The sequence below is a fragment of the Canis aureus genome, chromosome 10, assembly GCF_053574225.1.
Source record: "Canis aureus isolate CA01 chromosome 10, VMU_Caureus_v.1.0, whole genome shotgun sequence".
In the NCBI taxonomy this organism is placed as follows: domain Eukaryota; kingdom Metazoa; phylum Chordata; class Mammalia; order Carnivora; family Canidae; genus Canis; species Canis aureus.
Genome location: NC_135620.1, coordinates 59,458,461 through 59,477,231, shown reverse-complemented (window position 1 = coordinate 59,477,231; position 18,771 = coordinate 59,458,461). Strand labels below are relative to the sequence as shown.

Sequence of the window (18,771 nt, the reverse complement as noted above, 5' to 3'; positions counted from 1 at the left end):
TTATTTTCTACCTTTTTTCATTTTTTTTTTTTTAGATTTTATTTATTTATTCATGAGAAACAGAGAGAGAGAGAGAGAGAGAGAGAAATAGACACAGGCAGAGGGAGAAGCAGGCTCCACGCAGGGAGCCTGATGTGGGACTCGATCCTGGGTCTCCAGGATCACGCCCCAGGCTGAAGGCGGCACTAAATCACTGAGCCACCCAAGCTGCCCTCTACCTTTTTTTCTAATTAAGTTCTTCTCTTTCTTTCTTTCCTCTTATATTAAAATTTCAAAATTTAAATGGAATTCCTCTTGAAATTTGGAACTTCTATACCATGACTAATATAACTTTTCTGACATATCATATATATATATATATCCAGGTATATAGCAACTTTGAGCTGCTCAATTACCCAGATTCACAGATCTCTCTTCAGCAGTGATAGGAGGGTGGGGAGGATACACTCCTAGTAGAGTGTTCCTGGAATAGATTCTAAAGCCTTCCTGAAAGTTGCTATATACCTGGATATTTATCAGCTTCTCCCAATCATTCAAGCTTTCAACATTTTTTGTAATACCCAGACCGTAAATAATCCAAATATCCATGAATAGATAAGTGAATAAACAAATTGTGGTAAATTTATACAGCAGAACACTATTTGGCAATAAAAAGGAACAAATTATTAATACAGAACACAACATGGATGAATCCCAAATAATTATATTGATTGAAATAAGCCGACCAAAAAAAGGAATCATGTATTATTTCAACTATATAAAATTCTAGAAAATTCAAACCAATCTATAGTACCAATAATCAATGGCTGCCTCTAAGAGATAAGAGAAAGAAATTATAGGACAGAGGACAGTTTTGGGAGTGATGGATATGTTCAATATCTTGATTGTATTGATTACATATATATAATATATATATAAATATAAATTTTTTAAGAAATACAATTAGTTTTATTTGCCTTGGAAAGAAACAGAATGATAAAAATAAAGGAGAGAACGTTTATAAGTTACAGATTTATATGCTCTGAGATGAATTTATGGCAAGTAGACAACTGCTCTCTTGGACACACTCAAATGATCTTGGCGACATCGTTAGTAAAAAGGAAAGGACAAGTAATGGACTATTCTTTCTCCTTTCATCCAAATGACTCTGCAAGGCAACTGTCAAAGGTCTCCATGGAACAAATTTTTCTGAAGATATATATATATCACTTGTGGAGATACATTTCAAAATTTATGAAATGGTACACACTTTAATTATATACAGTATATTTAACTATATCTCAATAAAGCTGTAACAGAAGAATATAATATACACATGTATCAAGTGTCAACAGTGATTATTTTGAGGCGGTAAATCAAGACTGATTTTTTATCTTATTCTATATACTTCATTTTATTTTACTAGTTTTATAAATACATGTATTACACTTAGAAGAAATAGTAACTTTTATATTACATTTAAAATCAGAAAAATAGGGGCACCTGGATAGCTCAGTCAGTTGAGTGTCCAACTCTCATTTTCAGCTCAGGTCATAATCTCATGGGTCATAGGACAGAGCCCCACATCAGGCTCCACAATCAACAGGGAGCCTGCTTGAAGATTCTCTCCCTCTGTCCCTCTCCTCATGGACTCTCTTTCTCTTGCTTCCTCTCTGAAATAAATAAACAAATCTTTAAAAAAAAATAAAATCCGAAAAATAGTAACTTTCTGGTTTTGGTCTGTATTTTTGGATAATTTATAAAAGTATAAAAATATAATTGAATACTCTGAATTTTCATTAAGCATTGTATAATAATCTAACATATAACAGACTTTTTGGTTGTATATTTTTACCAAACACACAGTATTTCCATTGTGTTGCTGGACCACAATGTAGCTAATCATTCTCTTCCACTGGGTGTTTAAATTTCATCTCTTCTTTTTTCCCCCTCTTTCTGTTATAGTTAACTTTCAAAACTAATTTTATGCATATAATGTGTTCTCAAAATATGTTACCTAAATGTTTTCTCAAAAGGAGGCATCCCTTTATATTTCCCTCAGCAATATATGAGTACGTTGGTTTTACCAGAAGCTTATTAGTATTGGACTGTTTGTTTTATTATTCTTTTGTTTTTTAGGAGGAGGAAGTATCTAATTTAATAAGGCACAAAAATGGCAGCCCAGGTGGCTCAGCGGTTTAGTGCTGCCTTCAGCCCAGGGCATGATCCTGGAGACCTGAGATCAAGTCCCATGCCGGGCTCCCTGCGTGGAGCCTGCTTCTCCCTCTGCCTGTGTCTTTGCCTCTCTCTCTCTCTCTCTGTGTGTGTGTTTCTCATGAATAAATAAAATCTTTAAAAATAATAATAAGGCACAAAATGATACATCATTAACATGGCTAAGCATTTTCCATGAATTTGTTTACTATCTATATTTTGTCTCGTGTAAATGTCTTGTATTATCATTGTCTTATTACAAGAAAACTGTCAATTACTTCAAGAAAAGATAAAATAAAAAAAAGAATGCATCTGTGTAAGATAAATGAGGTAAAAAATGATGTACTTTGCTAAAAAGAGTTAGTAATGACACTTTCAGCAGACAGAAGATAACACCACAAATGTATAACATGTCATGAATTTCCTAAATCCAGGAAACACTCTTTTGAGGTAGAGGCAGTGCAAAATCAAATCATAGCTGTGAATGGAGCCAAACTGCAGACAACTGTGGCAAACTAGTGAGTAAACACCCAATCATCCATCTCTAGCCAATCGCTACCACGCAAGAATACACAACTAGATAAGATTTTGTGTAAAGATGTCTGACTACTTGATTATAATGCAAACTCTCTCCTATTTTTAAAACAGCATGATTTTGAGATGCCTGTGTGGCTCAGTGAGTTGGGCACCCAACCGTTGATTTCAGCGGGGGTTGTAGTCTCAAGGTTGTGGGATCAAGCCCCGCCTCAGGCTCTGCACTGGGTGTTGAGAATCCTGCTTAGGATTCTCTCTTTCTCTCTCCCTCTGCCCTTCCCCCTCTCTAAAAAAATTAAAATTAAATAGCACCAATTAAAGAACAAACTTTGACTATGCAAATAAAACATATCTGAAGACTGTTTCTGGCCCTGCAGGCTGCCAGTTTTCTACTTCTGGGCTGAGCCCAAGCCTGAACATCTTTCACTTGAGTTCCAACACTTCAAAAGCATCCCTCACCATGTTAAACTCTTCCACAACAAGAAAGGGATTAAGAGTTTCAGTAAAGGACATCTGGTTAATCGTGGCATGCTGAACGCATGTGCTTATCAGTGTTATTTCCTGAAATTCCACTAAAAATGTGAATAAAGAAATGAACTAGAATTCCTTAAGGACTAAGAAAACAGTGCAGATAACAATACAGATAAGAGGAACAGAGACAACACAGATGAGAGGTGCCAACAAACCTCTGGAAGATAGAAACTGATTGGAGGATTTCTCACAGCTGAGAAAGCTGAACACCAAAAACCTATAATAGAGGGTGATAAGGAGGAGAAAAGTAAACCAATTTATACCATAAGCCCCATAAATTTTAGGAGCTGGTGGCACCACATATAGTAAATCCCAGGTAAAGTATGGGGCTGAAGATACGAGCATTGGCTAAATGTCCATATAGAAGCAGTCAGAACAAGGAATTAAATGTGTGAATAAATCAGACCAGAGATTCTCCAAACCCTAAGACACTAAACACAGTGAAAAGTGGAGAAGAGGTGCCAGGCTAAAAATACGGGTAGTAAGTGAAAAGTCTACATTCTGCAAGGTGAAGTTCTTGTCCAATCTTCCTGCATTGCTTAAATCCAAGAGTAATGGAAGCCTAGTATATCCAATCTCCAGGCAGAAATATGTAGAGCCCTGAATAGTCCCAAGTAAAAACATAGAGACTGACATATGGGAATCCCCATCAAAGGAAGGCCCTACCCAATAATGCTGCACAGAAACCTGCTGTAGAACTGACCTTAGAGAGCAGATAAATACCTCTACATAGTACTTCTTAAGGAATCTTAGGGCTCTGCAAGGTGTCCGTAGGGGTTCTGTGAAAGATCATGACTCAAAAAATAATAAACATCAGTTGTGAACTTCACATGCTCCGTGTTGAAAAGGACAGTGACTCAACAGGCCCACTAACAATTTAGTAAGAGACCTTTCGGCAGTGCACTATAGGAGAGTGTTTATTGCTTAGGACCATTCTAAGCTTTTGACACGAACTAGAGGACATTGTTGATAATTGATGACTGCTGCACTGCACAGAAGTGACTATGGAGGGTGATGACATCAGTCTCCCTCTCAAGTTACTTCATCCAACCTCCATTTATGGGCTGCTTAAGGGAGTAAATAAGTTCCACTGGTGTATTTTAAAAACTGGAGAGAAATTTTCATTCCAAAGAATGAATTTTTATGTGCTGTGATTTAATTGCCTCCATGCCATCTTGATATTATTTTAAACATTCCAAATGTGAGCTGTAGAAGTTAGCAATAAATTGCATTATGAAGCTTTCAGTTTTGTGGATATTTTGTATGTAGTTATATGTTAGGTCTTTCTGTTTTATATATTACTAGCATTATATTTTACAAACATGTCTGATGGCCCAAAATGGCTATTTTTAAAGATAAGGCATGAGTTAAAAAAGGAAAGTCCTAAACCTAAGTCAATGAACAATTCCAATAAGGTCAGGGATAAAGAATTAAAACCTCAAGAGTCATTCACTGTACTTGTGCAACAGAGGACTTTCTTCCATAAGGACCTGTGAATATTTTACCACAGTTTTCAACCTTCAACATGTCTAAGAAAACTCTTCTTATTTAGCAATCATCAAGAGAAATCATCTCATCCTGATTGAAAATGAAATACATGTGTGCTTATCTCAAATTTGACTCACACTTGCAGAGCTGTGCAGGAAAAACGAAGCATAGGTTTCAAATTAATGAGATATATATGTCTTTTAGTTTTAAAAACAATATTCTTTATGCCCATAGTCTCCTATAAAAGAGGGAAACCAACACATATTTGTAATACTTTGTAATTGTTGAAGTTAAAATTAATCCTGGTCATGAATGTAGTAAGAAAATATTTCTTCAAAGTCTTATATAAAAATTGTATCTTACAATCCATTTTATTCATATTGCTTGTGCTTATGGAATAGCATTACTATTCGACATTGTCAATAAATTTTCGGGTTAGAAATAACATTAATTAGGGGCTCCTGGGTAGTTCAGTCAGTTAAGCATCTGCCTTTGGCTCAGGTCATGATCCCAGAAACCCAGGATAAAGCTGCATCAGGCTTCCTGCTCAGCAGGGAGCCTGCTTCTCCCTCTCCCTCTGCCCTTCCCTCCCCTCTCACTTGTGCTTGCTCTCTCTTGTGCTCTCTCAAATAAAAATAATATTAAAAAATAACATTAATTAAAATCTATTTATAACCTCTTCTAAATCTACCAAGCTAGTATTTAGAAAAATCAAGTCCCATATTGGCTTAAACTAGTCATTAGAAATTATTTTATTATGTTTGTTTCATGAGTTTTTAAAGTTTGTAAAAAATATATAGAGTAAGAGATTAATTTTAATAAATATAAGCTCAGATTAGGGGCACCTGGGTGGCTCAGTTGTTTAAGCATTCAACTCTTGATTTCAGCTCAGGTTATGAACTTAGGGTCATAAGTTTGAACCCCATGTTGGCTCCAAGCTGCAGCTGGATCCTGCTTAAGATTCTCTCTCCCTCTCCCTCTGCCCCACCCCCAGCTTGCACACATGCATTCTCTCTCTCTCTCTCTCTCTCTCAAAACAACAACAACAAAATCCAATAAATTCAGCTTAACTACCTGGCAATTTCAAGAAAGGCTGGACTGTCATTTTTAAAGTAGGGGGGAACTAATCTTGCACACACATTATGTCACATATCAATTCATTAGCGTTTTATATGGTAGAAATTTATAATAAAACTTTAAGCTACTTGGACAAAGTTCTAAAAAGCAAGTAGGAAATGTTAAAAAAAAAAAAAAGATGTGAGGGATCCCCGGGTGGCGCAGCGGTTTGGCGCCTGCCTTTGGCCCAGGGCGCGATCCTGGAGACCCGGGATCGAATCCCACATCAGGCTCCCGGTGCATGGAGCCTGCTTCTCCCTCTGCCTGTGTCTCTGCCTCTCTCTCTCTCACTGTGTGCCTATCATAAATAAATTAATTAATTAATTAAAAAAAAAAAGATGTGAAATTACCATAAACTATATTACTGACTTATATTAGAGTTGATGTCCTATCTGGAAAAAACTATCCACAGAGAGTAAGATAATGTGTCAGACAAAATAAACAGACCTACAGAAAACTATGATTCTCTACTCCAAAGAGCAACTGGAAATTATTATCGAATTATTATATCTAAAGCTTAATGGTCATGTATCTTGAGCTGAAGATGTACTAATTTTAAGCATAAGTTCCCTGAGACCTGAAAATTATTTCAAGGGTTCCATCAGAGAAAAGAGATTGAGAAAGGTTGTTCTCACACAAAAGAAAAGATCATAAACAGATTTTAAAATTTAGAAGAAACATAAACATTTAAGGAGCCAGAAAAACCTTTAATAAAAATATATTAGAGAAATTATTTTAGAGAGCCTAAATTATTACAACCATGAATAAATAGGATGATAGAACCAAAAAAAGGAATAGGCAAAGAACTAAAAAGAGCTTTAAGAACTTGAAAATATGATAGCAGAAATGAAATATGCAATGGAAAACTTGGAAGATGGAGTCAAGATCTCCCAGAAAGTAGGGGGTGGAGGGAGGAGAAAGTGGGTTATCAGGGGAAAAAAATAAGGAAAAGATTTTTCTAGGAAGTACAACCTTTGATACTTTTATACTTTATACTTTGGGGTGGGGGTGCATAGAAAGTTAAGGACAAGAGGGCAGCCCCAGTGGCTCAACGGTTTAGCGCCGCCGTCAGCCCAGGGCGTGATCCTGGAGACAGGGGATGGAGTCCCACGTCGGGCTCCCTGCATGGAGCCTGCTTCTCCCTCTGCCTGTCTCTCTCTCTCTCTCTCTCTCTGTCTAATAAATAAACAAAATCTTAAAAAAAAAAAAGTTAAGGACAGGAAATTATCAAATAAATAATACAAGAAAATTTCTAATAGTGAATGAGCCCACCCAAGTTCTCAACACAGTAAGAAAGAGATCCAAACCAAAGCATTCCAAAAGTTTAGAATGTTGCATAGAGAAAAAAACAGGTCACATGCAAAACCTCAAAAATCAGCATGCAAAAAAAAAAAAAAAAAAAAATCAGCATGCATTCTCCAAAGCAATACTGGCAGGTAGGTGTTAATGAAGAAATGCCTTCCAAATTCTGAGGGAAAATTATTTCCAAATTAAAATTCTATATGTAACCAAACTATCATTTAAGTGTGATGGTAGGATATAAGCATTTTCAAATATGTGAAAACATATTTAAAGTTGTTTTCTAATCAATTTTTCTCAAGAGGTTACTAGAGAGATTATTCCAGGAAAACAAGGAAGTTGCCCCCAAACTAAGACGACACAGGATACAGAAAATTGAGACTCCAATATGTGAATGACAAAGAAATGTCCCACAGTGATATTTGTCCAGTACCTAAGCTTGCTGCAAGATTACTAGAGTCTCCAAGAAAGGAGAAAGGGACAGAGACCAGGAAAATTATGGGAATTCAAGATTTAATAGTAAGTTTCATTTTCTCAACAAATTTTCTTATGATAATTTTAAAGGCCAAGGCATAGTTTGTCTTTATTATATGTAATATTGGGGCATTCCATGGATTTCCCTCTTCAATGGGTGACTTTTAAAGTGCATAATTAACTGTGTTCTTTCAACATTTAAGAAAATGATATACTTCAAAGAATTCAAAATAATGTTCAATGTTTGGGAAAATAATATAAATAGATGAAACATATTTTTTATTAGTCAAATTAATTTTTCAAGGATCCAATATTTCTAGAGATTCCAGTCTGAAAGTTCTGGCTGAATTCAACTCAAAAAAGGTCTTATTTAAACACTGGTCCAAATGTTTCTTTTAATTTGAATTCTAAGTGGATGTTCCAATTAACCAGCAGCCACACAACCACGCTATTGTGCTAAATACAATCCGTTATATTCAATAACACAGCCTCAGCCCTGTGAGGATTTGAGTCAGTGAACCTTGGTTTAAACTAAACAAAATGCTATGAGGTTACAGGTGCATCCCATCTTTATCGTGATTCCATGGGAACTGAAACTAGAGTGTGTCCGGATCTTCAAAGATAACTGAAAGTTATACTCTGTGTAAGCCATTCAACATTAGTCAGCCTAAGCAATGAATATTTATACTCAATGAGTCCTAGTTGGGGAGAAGGGAACAAGAAAAATCCTAACAGTATGGCCTCAAGTTCAAGGTACAGAAAACACTAATCATGATTCTAACTCCACCTTATCTGCTCTAGTCATCTACACTTACTGCTTCAACATTTCTGTCTGGGAAGCAGAGATAAGGCTTACCTTTATCATAGTGGAATTAGGAAAGCTTAGTTTGGAAGAGGACAGGAAAGTTCTTTGAAAAGGATACATGAGCATTCTTATTACATATTATAGTCCTAATACTAATGTATTTAGGAAATCCAATTAAGTATTAAGGCTCTGCTACAGAAAATCCATTTCTCTTGTCTTAATCAAAGGACAACTTTCAAAGGAAAATGACTTTTATCCCTAAGTAATCCTTCTAGGTCCCTATGTCTTGCAAGTTGTCAGGTCTCAGCAGCTTTCAATGTGAGCTCCTCTAAGGGTAAGAACTAGAGATAGAGATAGAGGCATTCTGCAGAGCTCCTCAGATGCCATAGATGACAACAAGAATTCTTAAAGGCTGATGTCAGTAGAGCCACAAACCCACAAAACAAAACATTTTTAAATGTAGGAAGGAGTAAAAGAAGTTTTATACTTTGTAACTCCCTACCATTTCCTTTTTTCCCTCTCATATTGCCATGGCAACAAAGTGACTTACCTACCAGCTCATTGATAGGTGAAAAAAATACCACCAGGCAACTATTTATTTCGTAGATTTATAGGTCCTTTGCCCACTGGATATGTTGGCAACACTGGACTCTTCTTGCTACTGATTCCGCTTCACTAAATCCCAAGCAGTTCCAGCATATTGACATGTCAGGGAGCCCTGTCACATACATTTTTCATGACTTCTACTGTCTCAGATGAGGAGACTCTGGGAAAAAAGCAACTGGAAAAAAGATCTATCTTTAAAAAAAAAAAAAAAAGAGAGATCTTGCTCAAAGGCTTTCAACATATATATAATTATTGGCCACGCAATGATAGAGCCATCTACTTTTCTCCATTCCAAACTAAATGTTAGCTCAATAAAATTCATAGAAAAATATAAAAACAGACATAGAAATAAAAATTCTTGGATTTTTTTCAATTTAATCAAATATAGTAATGGATAAATGCACAAAAAACCTTAGGACTCACTTTTTAAAAAAAAAGATTTTATTTATTTATTCATGAGAGACACACAGAGAGAGGCAGAGAAAGAGGAAGAAGCAAATTCCCTGCAGGGAGCCTGATGGGGGACTTGATCCCAGGACCCCAGGATCATGACTTGAATCAACAAGTTGGCAGACACTCAACCACTGAGCAACCCAGGTGCCCCAGGACTCCCATTTTAAAAGCTGTCCTAAATTAAGAACGTGGAAAAAATGGAATCTTCATACATTTATGGTGGGAATGTAAAATGGAATGGACACTTTGGACAACAGTTTGGTAGCTTTCAAAAGGTCACAGAGTTACAATACATTCAGCAATTCTACACCTAGTTATATACACAAAAGAAATAGAAAGGTATATATCCACACAAAAATTTATACATGAGTATTCATAGCAGCATTATTCATAACTGACAAATAGTAGAAACAATCAAATGTCAATTAACTGATAAACAGATAAGCAAAAAAATGGCATGCACACAGTGGTATACTATCTAACAATAAAGAGGAATAAAACAGTGGAAGGAGCCTCGGTGTCCAACGAAAGATGAGTGGATAAAGAAGATGTGGTTTATGTATACAATGGAATATTACTCAGCTATTAGAAATGACAAATACCCACCATTTGCTTCAACGTGGATGGAACTGGAGGGTATTATGCTGAGTGAAGTAAGTCAGTCGGTGAAGGACAAACATTATATGTTCTCATTCATTTGGGGAATATAAATAATAGTGGAAGGGAATATAAGGGAAGGGAGAAGAAATGTGTGGGAAATATCAGAAAGGGAGACAGAACGTAAAGACTGCTAACTCTGGGAAACGAACTAGGGGTGGTGGAAGGGGAGAAGGGCGGGGGGTGGGAGTGAATGGGTGACGGGCACGGGGGGTTATTCTGTATGTTAGTAAATTGAACACCAATAAAAAATAAATTTAAAAAAAAGAGGAATAAAATACTGATACATGCTACAACCTGGATGAACCTTGAAAACAGTATGCTCCATGAATGAAGCCAGATACAGAAGAAGTTATATATATTATATAACTTCATTTATGTGAAATGTCCAGAATAGCCAAATCTATAGAGACAGAAAGATTAATGATTGCCTCAGGATGAAGGTGAAGACCAAAATGTGGGGGTGACTTTCTTTGGGAGTTGATGAAATGTTCTAAAATGGATTGTAGTGATGGCTGCATAACTGTGAAAAAAAATTTTTTTTCAGTGAATTGTACACCTTATATGGGTAAACTGAATGTTACATTAATTACATCTCAATAAAGCTGTTACAAAAAGGGTTTTAGAAAGAATAAAATAAAAGCTGCCCTACAGAAGCCAGAGATGAATCTTAATTTGACTACAGAGCAAACTATGAAACTGATTCAGTGGGAGGAGAAAGGATTTTCTCTCTGTAGAATGGGTCTTTCAATCAGTCTTTCAACTTACCTCTAGTTAAAAGGAAAATTCTAAGAAAAGAGTTTAATGTCTGAATATCTAGAATTGTAATAAAATATGTTGGAGTTTTCCAGTGAACTGGGAAAGAATTTGGATAAGAGCTTAACTAGTTTTTGATAGAGCTCCTTATTAATTGCTCCATTCTGGAGGAAAAAACCTTTATTCCCAAGGAATTTACAAAATTAGCAGTTGAATTTGAAGCTACAGATTCTTTGTTCTCTTTCTTTACTTGTACCAATACAGAATATGAGTTTATGAGTCACATTTACTCATTAATAGAGCAATGAATTTTCTCTTCAACTACAGATTAAGGCATTTTTATAAGCCTACCAAAAGGAATCCTCCCACATAGACAAATCACAAAGCAGAAGGCTGACAGGTTCAATTTCAGTGCTCCTGAGCAGGGAGCTTTCCAGACACCATTAAACAACGATGCATAGTTCATATCACACTCGTCTACTCCAGCAAAATACTGAAGATTCACAAAATACCAAATGCTGAGGATCACAACACAAACATCAAGAATTTGAGGCAACCAAATGAATTTAGGCAATCTCCACAGGTATGAAAGTACTTTGGTAAGTCCTACCCCCTTAGTTTTGGCTAAGAAAAAAACCTCTTTTGTCAAAAGGCTCTGCTTCCATTTGGTTATAAAAATAAACTGACAGAGAATAGAACGTGGAGGTAGGAGGGAAGCCAATGATCAGTGGCAAGATATGATAAGACAACTAGTGCATTCCAATGGACTCATGAACTAGAAAGACCTTCAGAGCTGATCCTGGAAAAAGCCCGCTAAGAACAAAAGTATAATATATTCTACTCAGATTATTAAATGTTTTTATAAGCCAAATAGGTAATAAACAAGACTTCTTCTTCATAGAATAATTCCTTCTAATGATGGAATTAGAAGATGTAAAATGAAAGAATTAGGAAAATCACCCTTTATGTAAACCTTAATGAATAAAGGATCTGGACCTCAATTACCAATAGAAGCTAAAACCATAAAGTTACAAGTTGATGGTGAACTTTGTAACACACAATATGGCTTATACCAGCCAAACCCACTAACCAACCTTAAAATAGTATGAAAAGTGGAACAGTCATTCTGTGCTTCACCACCTGTGAATTATTCATGCCAAAATAATTGAATCTAAATCTAGTCAAGCCTCTAGATCAAATTACCAGTCTACAAGAAACATATAAAATTGAGGATGATGTTAAATGACACCATGAGGATGCTATCAGCCAACTTCAAAATGAGAAAAACTGTCCCAGTTTCTTTAAGAAATAAATAGCATGAAAAAGTGGGGTAGGAGAGCTGTTTGAAATTAAAAATAAAAACTTCAGAAAGATGGCAGACAAATGCTATGTGTGGACCTCATTTGGAAGATAATTCAAACAAAACAAAAAGGGATTTGGGGGACAAATGTGAAATTTTCAAAGAGATTATTTAATCAGATAATAATGGAATATTTGTTAATGTATAGTGGTATTTCTAAGTCCTCATCTATTATAAGCATACTGAAAATATTTATGGATTAAATAATATGATGTCATGGATTGGCTTTAAATATGCCACCAAAAAAAACAAAGATGTGGGGAAGGAATAGATTAAATAAGACTGGCAAATTCTGAAAACTGGTAAAGGCAGTTAATGGGTACATGAAGGTGCACTTTCTACAATTCTATTACTGCGTATGTCTGAAATATTCCATAATAAAGAGATAAGAGAAAGAGAATTGCTGTAGCAGGTTATCCCCTTAGCTTTGTCTCCATTAACATAGTCCATGGACAGACAGAAAATTTAGAGGAGAATGTAGACAAAAAGCAGAGGAAGAAGAAAGAAGGAAGAAGGAAAATACAATAGCTGGTCAAGTAACTGCAAGTCATTTTGGTCCCACTGAAGGAGAAGACTTGAATTGACTTTTATGATTGATTCTACCTTTTTTAAAGAATAATAATCTCAGATGAGCCCTTTATCAATCAAATGTTCTCACTCATCATTCTTGGAAAATAGTGAAATAACACAAATGGAGATATTTAGAGTTGGAAAGATACAATTTCTACTGATGGTAGAGACTATTGTAAAAATGTCTTTACCAGGATTGTCTCTAAAGTTTTATTATTTATCTTTAGAGTATTATTTCCTTTCCATGCATGGATTTAAATAACATCATTTTTCCCATTAAAATGGGTGGGTTCAGGTGTAGGAAATGGCAGGTGTACTGAGAGTTGCCTATGTACATAAGGATATGAGAACCCCAAGATGGCAGGAAGACAAGCAGACACATCTTCAACTACTGTAAAAGCAAATTAAACTGGCTCAGCACAGCTCCATCTGGACAGAAATACTGCCATCTTCCTCTGATATGCCATGTTACTTAAACCTGCAAACTCTTAAATGTGCAACGTTAGACTACTGTAATTTAGTATAATTGCCCAGGTAGGAGACTTTGGTCAAGATCATTTGCCTATGGGATTTCTTTAAAAGGAGTAAATATTTTTCTGCCAAATATTCTGAGAAAGAATAGATCTTGGGGCAGAAAATAAGGATTGAGAAGGGAGGCATAGACTAATGAAGAGATACATTCACTTCTCTCTGGAAACTGAAGCTGGCCTCCAGTGTCACCAGCCTTGAGGACACCATCCAGAACCCACCATCATGGATCCCAGCCTCTAGAAGCTAAGAAGGCTTTGTCTAGGAGTGGTTTTATGTTGTTGTTGTTTATAATTTCTTTTTTTTCAAGATTTTCTTTTTTTAAGTAATCTCCACATTCAATGTGGGCTTAAACTCACAACACTGAGACCAAAAGTTGCATGCTCTATGGATTGAGCCAGGCAGGCACCCTTAATAAGTGATTTCAGGTTACAATCTATGTTGTATACTTCTCTCCCACTGTCCTTGAATCTTCATTAGAATTTGGCCAGTGTTATGGTCTGCCATCTTATGGGACACACTATGGGAAACTAAAGCCTGTATTCATGCCCAGGAGTAAAAAATAAATTGCCAAGCAGGAACCTTACATTGACCTACAGCAAAGTTGCAAATGCTCATGCACAGAGCAACATAAAAATCAAAATTCCAAAACTTGATGGTTTGACACCAAGACCAACTTTTTTAGTACAGGTAAACTTCTAGATTTCCAAAGAACCTGGTAAAGAATATACTTATGGCTGGAAAATAGAGTGGAAGCATAAAAACTTTATAATACTAATGCAAATGTCTTCTTCCAAACTAATGAGACATATAACAGGCTAAAATTACAAAAGGAAAAATTTATTTTAAATTAAAAAAAAAAAAACAAAGCAAAAGAGAAATGCATTCAATTACAAAGAAACATGCCACAGCTGAACCTGACCAAAAAAAAAAAAAAAAAAGAAAAGATGCTCAAAAAAATTAAACTTGTTGGATATGTTTCTATGTGTATGTCAGTGTCTGCGTGTACGTGTGAGTGATACAGAATCGCATCAGCCTTCAATATATCCACATCTGACACCAAGGAAATGGAAAAGGATTTTGTTAGACCCTAAAATTAATATCAGATTCTGGTTTTGCTGATGACCAACGACTCTGAATACAATAGTTTGATTCAGTTTGGAGAATTATGGTCTCCATCAGTTGGTGTCTTCAGGCTTCAAGACATATTAATTTAGGATTAACTTATGAGAGTAACAATTAAGCTCTTCAAAAATAAATGATGGTGCCAGCACAAGTGACCAATCTCCCCAGCAGATGCCAACTTGAATGACTCTAGCAAAGTCTGGCTCTTAAGACTATATTTGGGGCTTACTACTAAGACTATATTTTGGGGCTTTCTCAGGCATTTGGTCCTTAGTGTGCTGTGTATTAGATTCCTTACCCCATCTCCATCATGTTAGTTGAGAGTCACTTACTTGACAGAATCTAAGACTGAACTTGGCAAATAGAACTATACTCCCTCCCACTTGATTCTATATCCACCCACACACATACTCTAACCGGAGGAAAATCCACTTTTTACCCCTACTTCATTTCAACATCCTGCACTCTTACCAACACATGCTCAGCTAAGCACAAATTATCCTTTATCCTAATACCTTCTAATTAAACCCCACTATACTTTTTCTTCAGCCCATATATTTCTACTAAGTGACTGTAGCCATATCTATTTGACATCAAACAGATCTCACCTCAGCAAAATTACTACTATATAGATATATATAAATCATCAATTGAATCATTTACCAAATATTTATTGTCCCCTTCTTTATGGCCAGCACTATGCTAGGCCCTAACTACACTTCCTAAAATATATCAATCTTAGGATTTGTTTTTTATTTGCTCTGTTAATTTAATAATTTCATTTTCATGTCTCAGTAGGTACCATTACACAGATTAACTCATTTAACCCAATCAGCTAATATTTATTGACTACCTACCATGCACTTAGGTAATAAACACTATAAAAGGAACAGAGAACTATAATTCCCTATACTTCAAGACCATGAAATATAGTCAAGTAGACAAGACTTAAACACAAAAGAAAACTGTAGTACGTCAATCAGTGTCATATAAGCGGCTCAGACAGTAAGTTATATAGGAGCTCAGAATAGGGAGAAAAATACAACTGACACACAGTAAATGTGCAATCAATGTTTGATTGAATTAAATTGAACTAGGGCATTTAATATTGAAAATAAAGACAGATGGAATGACATGAAAATTTGATAATGTGGAAGTGCGTAAGAAAATGCTGACATTACATACATTCTTTTAAATAGGTTTTTACTTAAAATAATATAAAAATATATTAAAGTGACATTTTATTAGACAATATCATCACTAACATGGGAATCCTTACAGGTGACATCTCTGATAATGTGCTAAAAATATGATCGTAATTTAAGTTTATTCTGTTTTTCTGATAGAACATCACTATACTCGGTATTTATGTACAGAGTTTTGCTTAATTTGAGTCTTCAGGAAAATATGTTGTCATTTAATAGTTTCTTCTCTGCTGCCTACTTGGTTTTCTTGTTTATTTCACATAGAATAAAAAACAGAATGTGACAGTATTCTGAAAGTTCACAATGAAAATTTAAGAAGTCATATATTGAGGGAACACTACACAGGAGATACTTTAGACATGAAGAAACAGACAGCAATCCACTTCATTCTTTTCCTGTGACATAAATAAAATTTAACATGATGAAAACATCACAAAGAGTATATATAGCATACTGGTATGATTTTCAAGGCAGAACCTCAGACCTAAATATGCATATCCATAAATATCCATATTAAAATGGAAGCTCCACAAATTGAACCAAAATACCCCTAATGAATTGGGAGGATCATAAAACAAGACTCTAGGTAGCAATACCAGTATCACAACCTGAATTAGGTTTTGGAATTTCAATTTGCAGTTAGGATATAAAAGACAAAAAAAAAAGATTTCCCAAAAGAAAGTAAGGGCATGTTCTGAAAAAGAAACTAGTAAGAACGTTATAATTATACTAAAGCATACCAGACTACTTGGATGAAGTATAGACTACTATAAAGGGTAGGCAGCATGAACCAGTCAGAAAACCAGGACACATACTGGTGTCAACTGCAATGAATGCATGAGGGGTCCTGGACAATTGAGCAGAGATGAGGAGGGTTGGATGATACTGTTCATACTGTTCATCATCCTTACTACTTCCTGCTGTGGACTGAGGCCTCCAAGGAGCCTCCAATTTTACTGGGATTCCCGGGAAGTTGCTGCATTGACTCAGCAAATGAGGGTTGTCAATTTTCCTGGTGGAGGGGTTTTCTTTGAAATCAATAATTTGAAAGAAACAAAATGTAGTTCCTACATTTTCTTTGTGAAATCCTGTTATCCTGTGTCCAATCCTCTGAGATATGATCACAGTGTAACTGACACTGTTGGTCTGTGCAACCCCATACTAGGGGACTACTTTAATAAGAATAATCACAAGTAATATTTATGGAGTAGATCTACCACATGCCGGACACTGTTCTAACCATGTATGCCTATCCCAAGCACTAAGAAAACTGCAGATGTACCAATTCTAAGCCCTATGGACACATGGCAGATGTTCAATACCTGTTTGTTGAATAGGTGAACAAATGAACTCAACAAACCTAGGAATTTCCTGGCCTCGCCCTCCCAAGAGAGGGAAAAAAGTGGGAGTGCTAAAATTATAACAGATTAATGGCAAACATGTGCTCTCTTTTCTTGACAGCATCTCTACATTGGCTCTCTTTAACTTCAACCATTTTTTTGTCCATTAGTTCTAAAACATGCTAAAAATACTCTAATTCTTACCTTTTTTATGTCTGAGTAAAATATTCAGTGTCCCATGCATGACAAACGTGTAGAATCAAAGGGGCAGTTAAAAAAACTCAAAGCAAGAATCAAGATTCATTACATTAAAAAAAAACCTTCTAAAACCTACCTGTAAAAAAATGGCCTTAATTATTTCATGACAGCCCAATTCCTTTTTCACCAAATAATTGAATAATTGGATGTGGTTTTACTTCTACATGTTACAAAAGCTAAATATGAATGTGATTATAAAGTCAAAAGTTAGTTTCCAAGAAATAACCACTAATTTGAGTCCAAAATTCCCTTTTGGCCAGCAAATCCATGATGAAAATGATGAAAGATTTCTCTAGATTTAGCTTTCTCTAGAGATCATTCTGAGAATAAGAGTAATAGAGAGCCAAAGGGATAATTATAGGAAACCCATTCCAAAAAAGTTCAAACATTCATATACTTATTTATTTAATAGGCACTTATGCACATCTATGGTGTGCATGGCTCCTTGTAGGGCACAAGACCTAGTAGTCCAGTGGAAGAGACACATAAAAATCATGATTGTGTGGCCCTATGCTTCTTACAGGAAGCAAGAGAACACAGGAGGATCACTTAGTCCAGCTGGGCACTACAATCTGGACTAGATTACATGTGGAACAAAAGGACCACTCTACAAATAAATATTTCAGCTGTCTCTCCAAAGCAAAGGTGGCATTTGAAATATCTTTTTTTTAAAGATTTTATTTATTCATGAGACACACAGAAAGAGAGGCAGAGACATGGGCAGAGGGAGAAGCAGGCTCCCTGTGGAGAGCCTGATGCAGAACTCAATCCCAGAACCTCAGGATCACAACCTGAGCCGAAGGATCAACCACTGAGCCACCCAGGTGCCGCTGAAATATCTTCTTAGGCAATGCCAATGTCAATGTTGAAATGTTGAAAATCTTTGGGTGAAAACCACAGGCAAGTAGAGAAAACCCTCCTCCAGACTCATACTTAACCTGGAAGTTTGTGCTAAACTAACTCAATATATCAGAGCAGTAAGAAATCCAAACGTTAAAATGCTCTTCACTTTATGGTAATGTACTTAGTAATACAATGATGCTTTTGACCACATAAGAAAGATGTACTCTGAAAATTTAGCTAACCCAAGCTTAAAATAACCTGGTGATTTTGGGGGAAAAAACAAATATTCCTTTTCCTAGTGTGACCTGAAAAAAAATTTCTTGAGAAAAAGAATCTCATCAGCTTATTTGCCTTCTAATCTCCTATCCTAAACTATCTTTAATATGCTTTCAAATACAGTTACTTCTTTATACCAGAGTATGACAGGAATAAAAATAATATAAAACCAGTTTTGCACACTTATAGGCACAATCAAATATTTTACATAATAATGATGCTATAGAATATAGCCAATGAAAAATATGTATGATGACAGATGGTAGCTATACTTGTGGTGAACACAGTATAATTTATGAAACTGTCGATATATTGTACACCTGAAACTAAGACTGCATGTCAACTATATATTCC

General features: G+C 35.7%; 1 protein-coding gene across 10 annotated transcripts in view; it reads right to left on the bottom strand.

Annotated features, from left to right (window-relative positions):
* Positions 1–18,771, bottom strand: part of PLPPR1 (phospholipid phosphatase related 1) — a 538,830-nt gene that overhangs the window by 470,146 nt on the left and 49,913 nt on the right. For 8 of the 10 annotated variants that reach the window (XM_077912712.1, XM_077912710.1, XM_077912715.1 and 5 more), the window contains one exon: positions 1,483–1,652. The exons of 1 other annotated variant lie outside the window; for it this stretch is intronic. The gene's annotated coding sequence lies outside the window, so the exon portion shown is untranslated. Of the gene's footprint in view, positions 1–1,482; positions 1,672–18,771 lie in introns of all 10 variants that reach the window. One more of the 10 variants, XM_077912716.1, reaches the window with a different exon arrangement.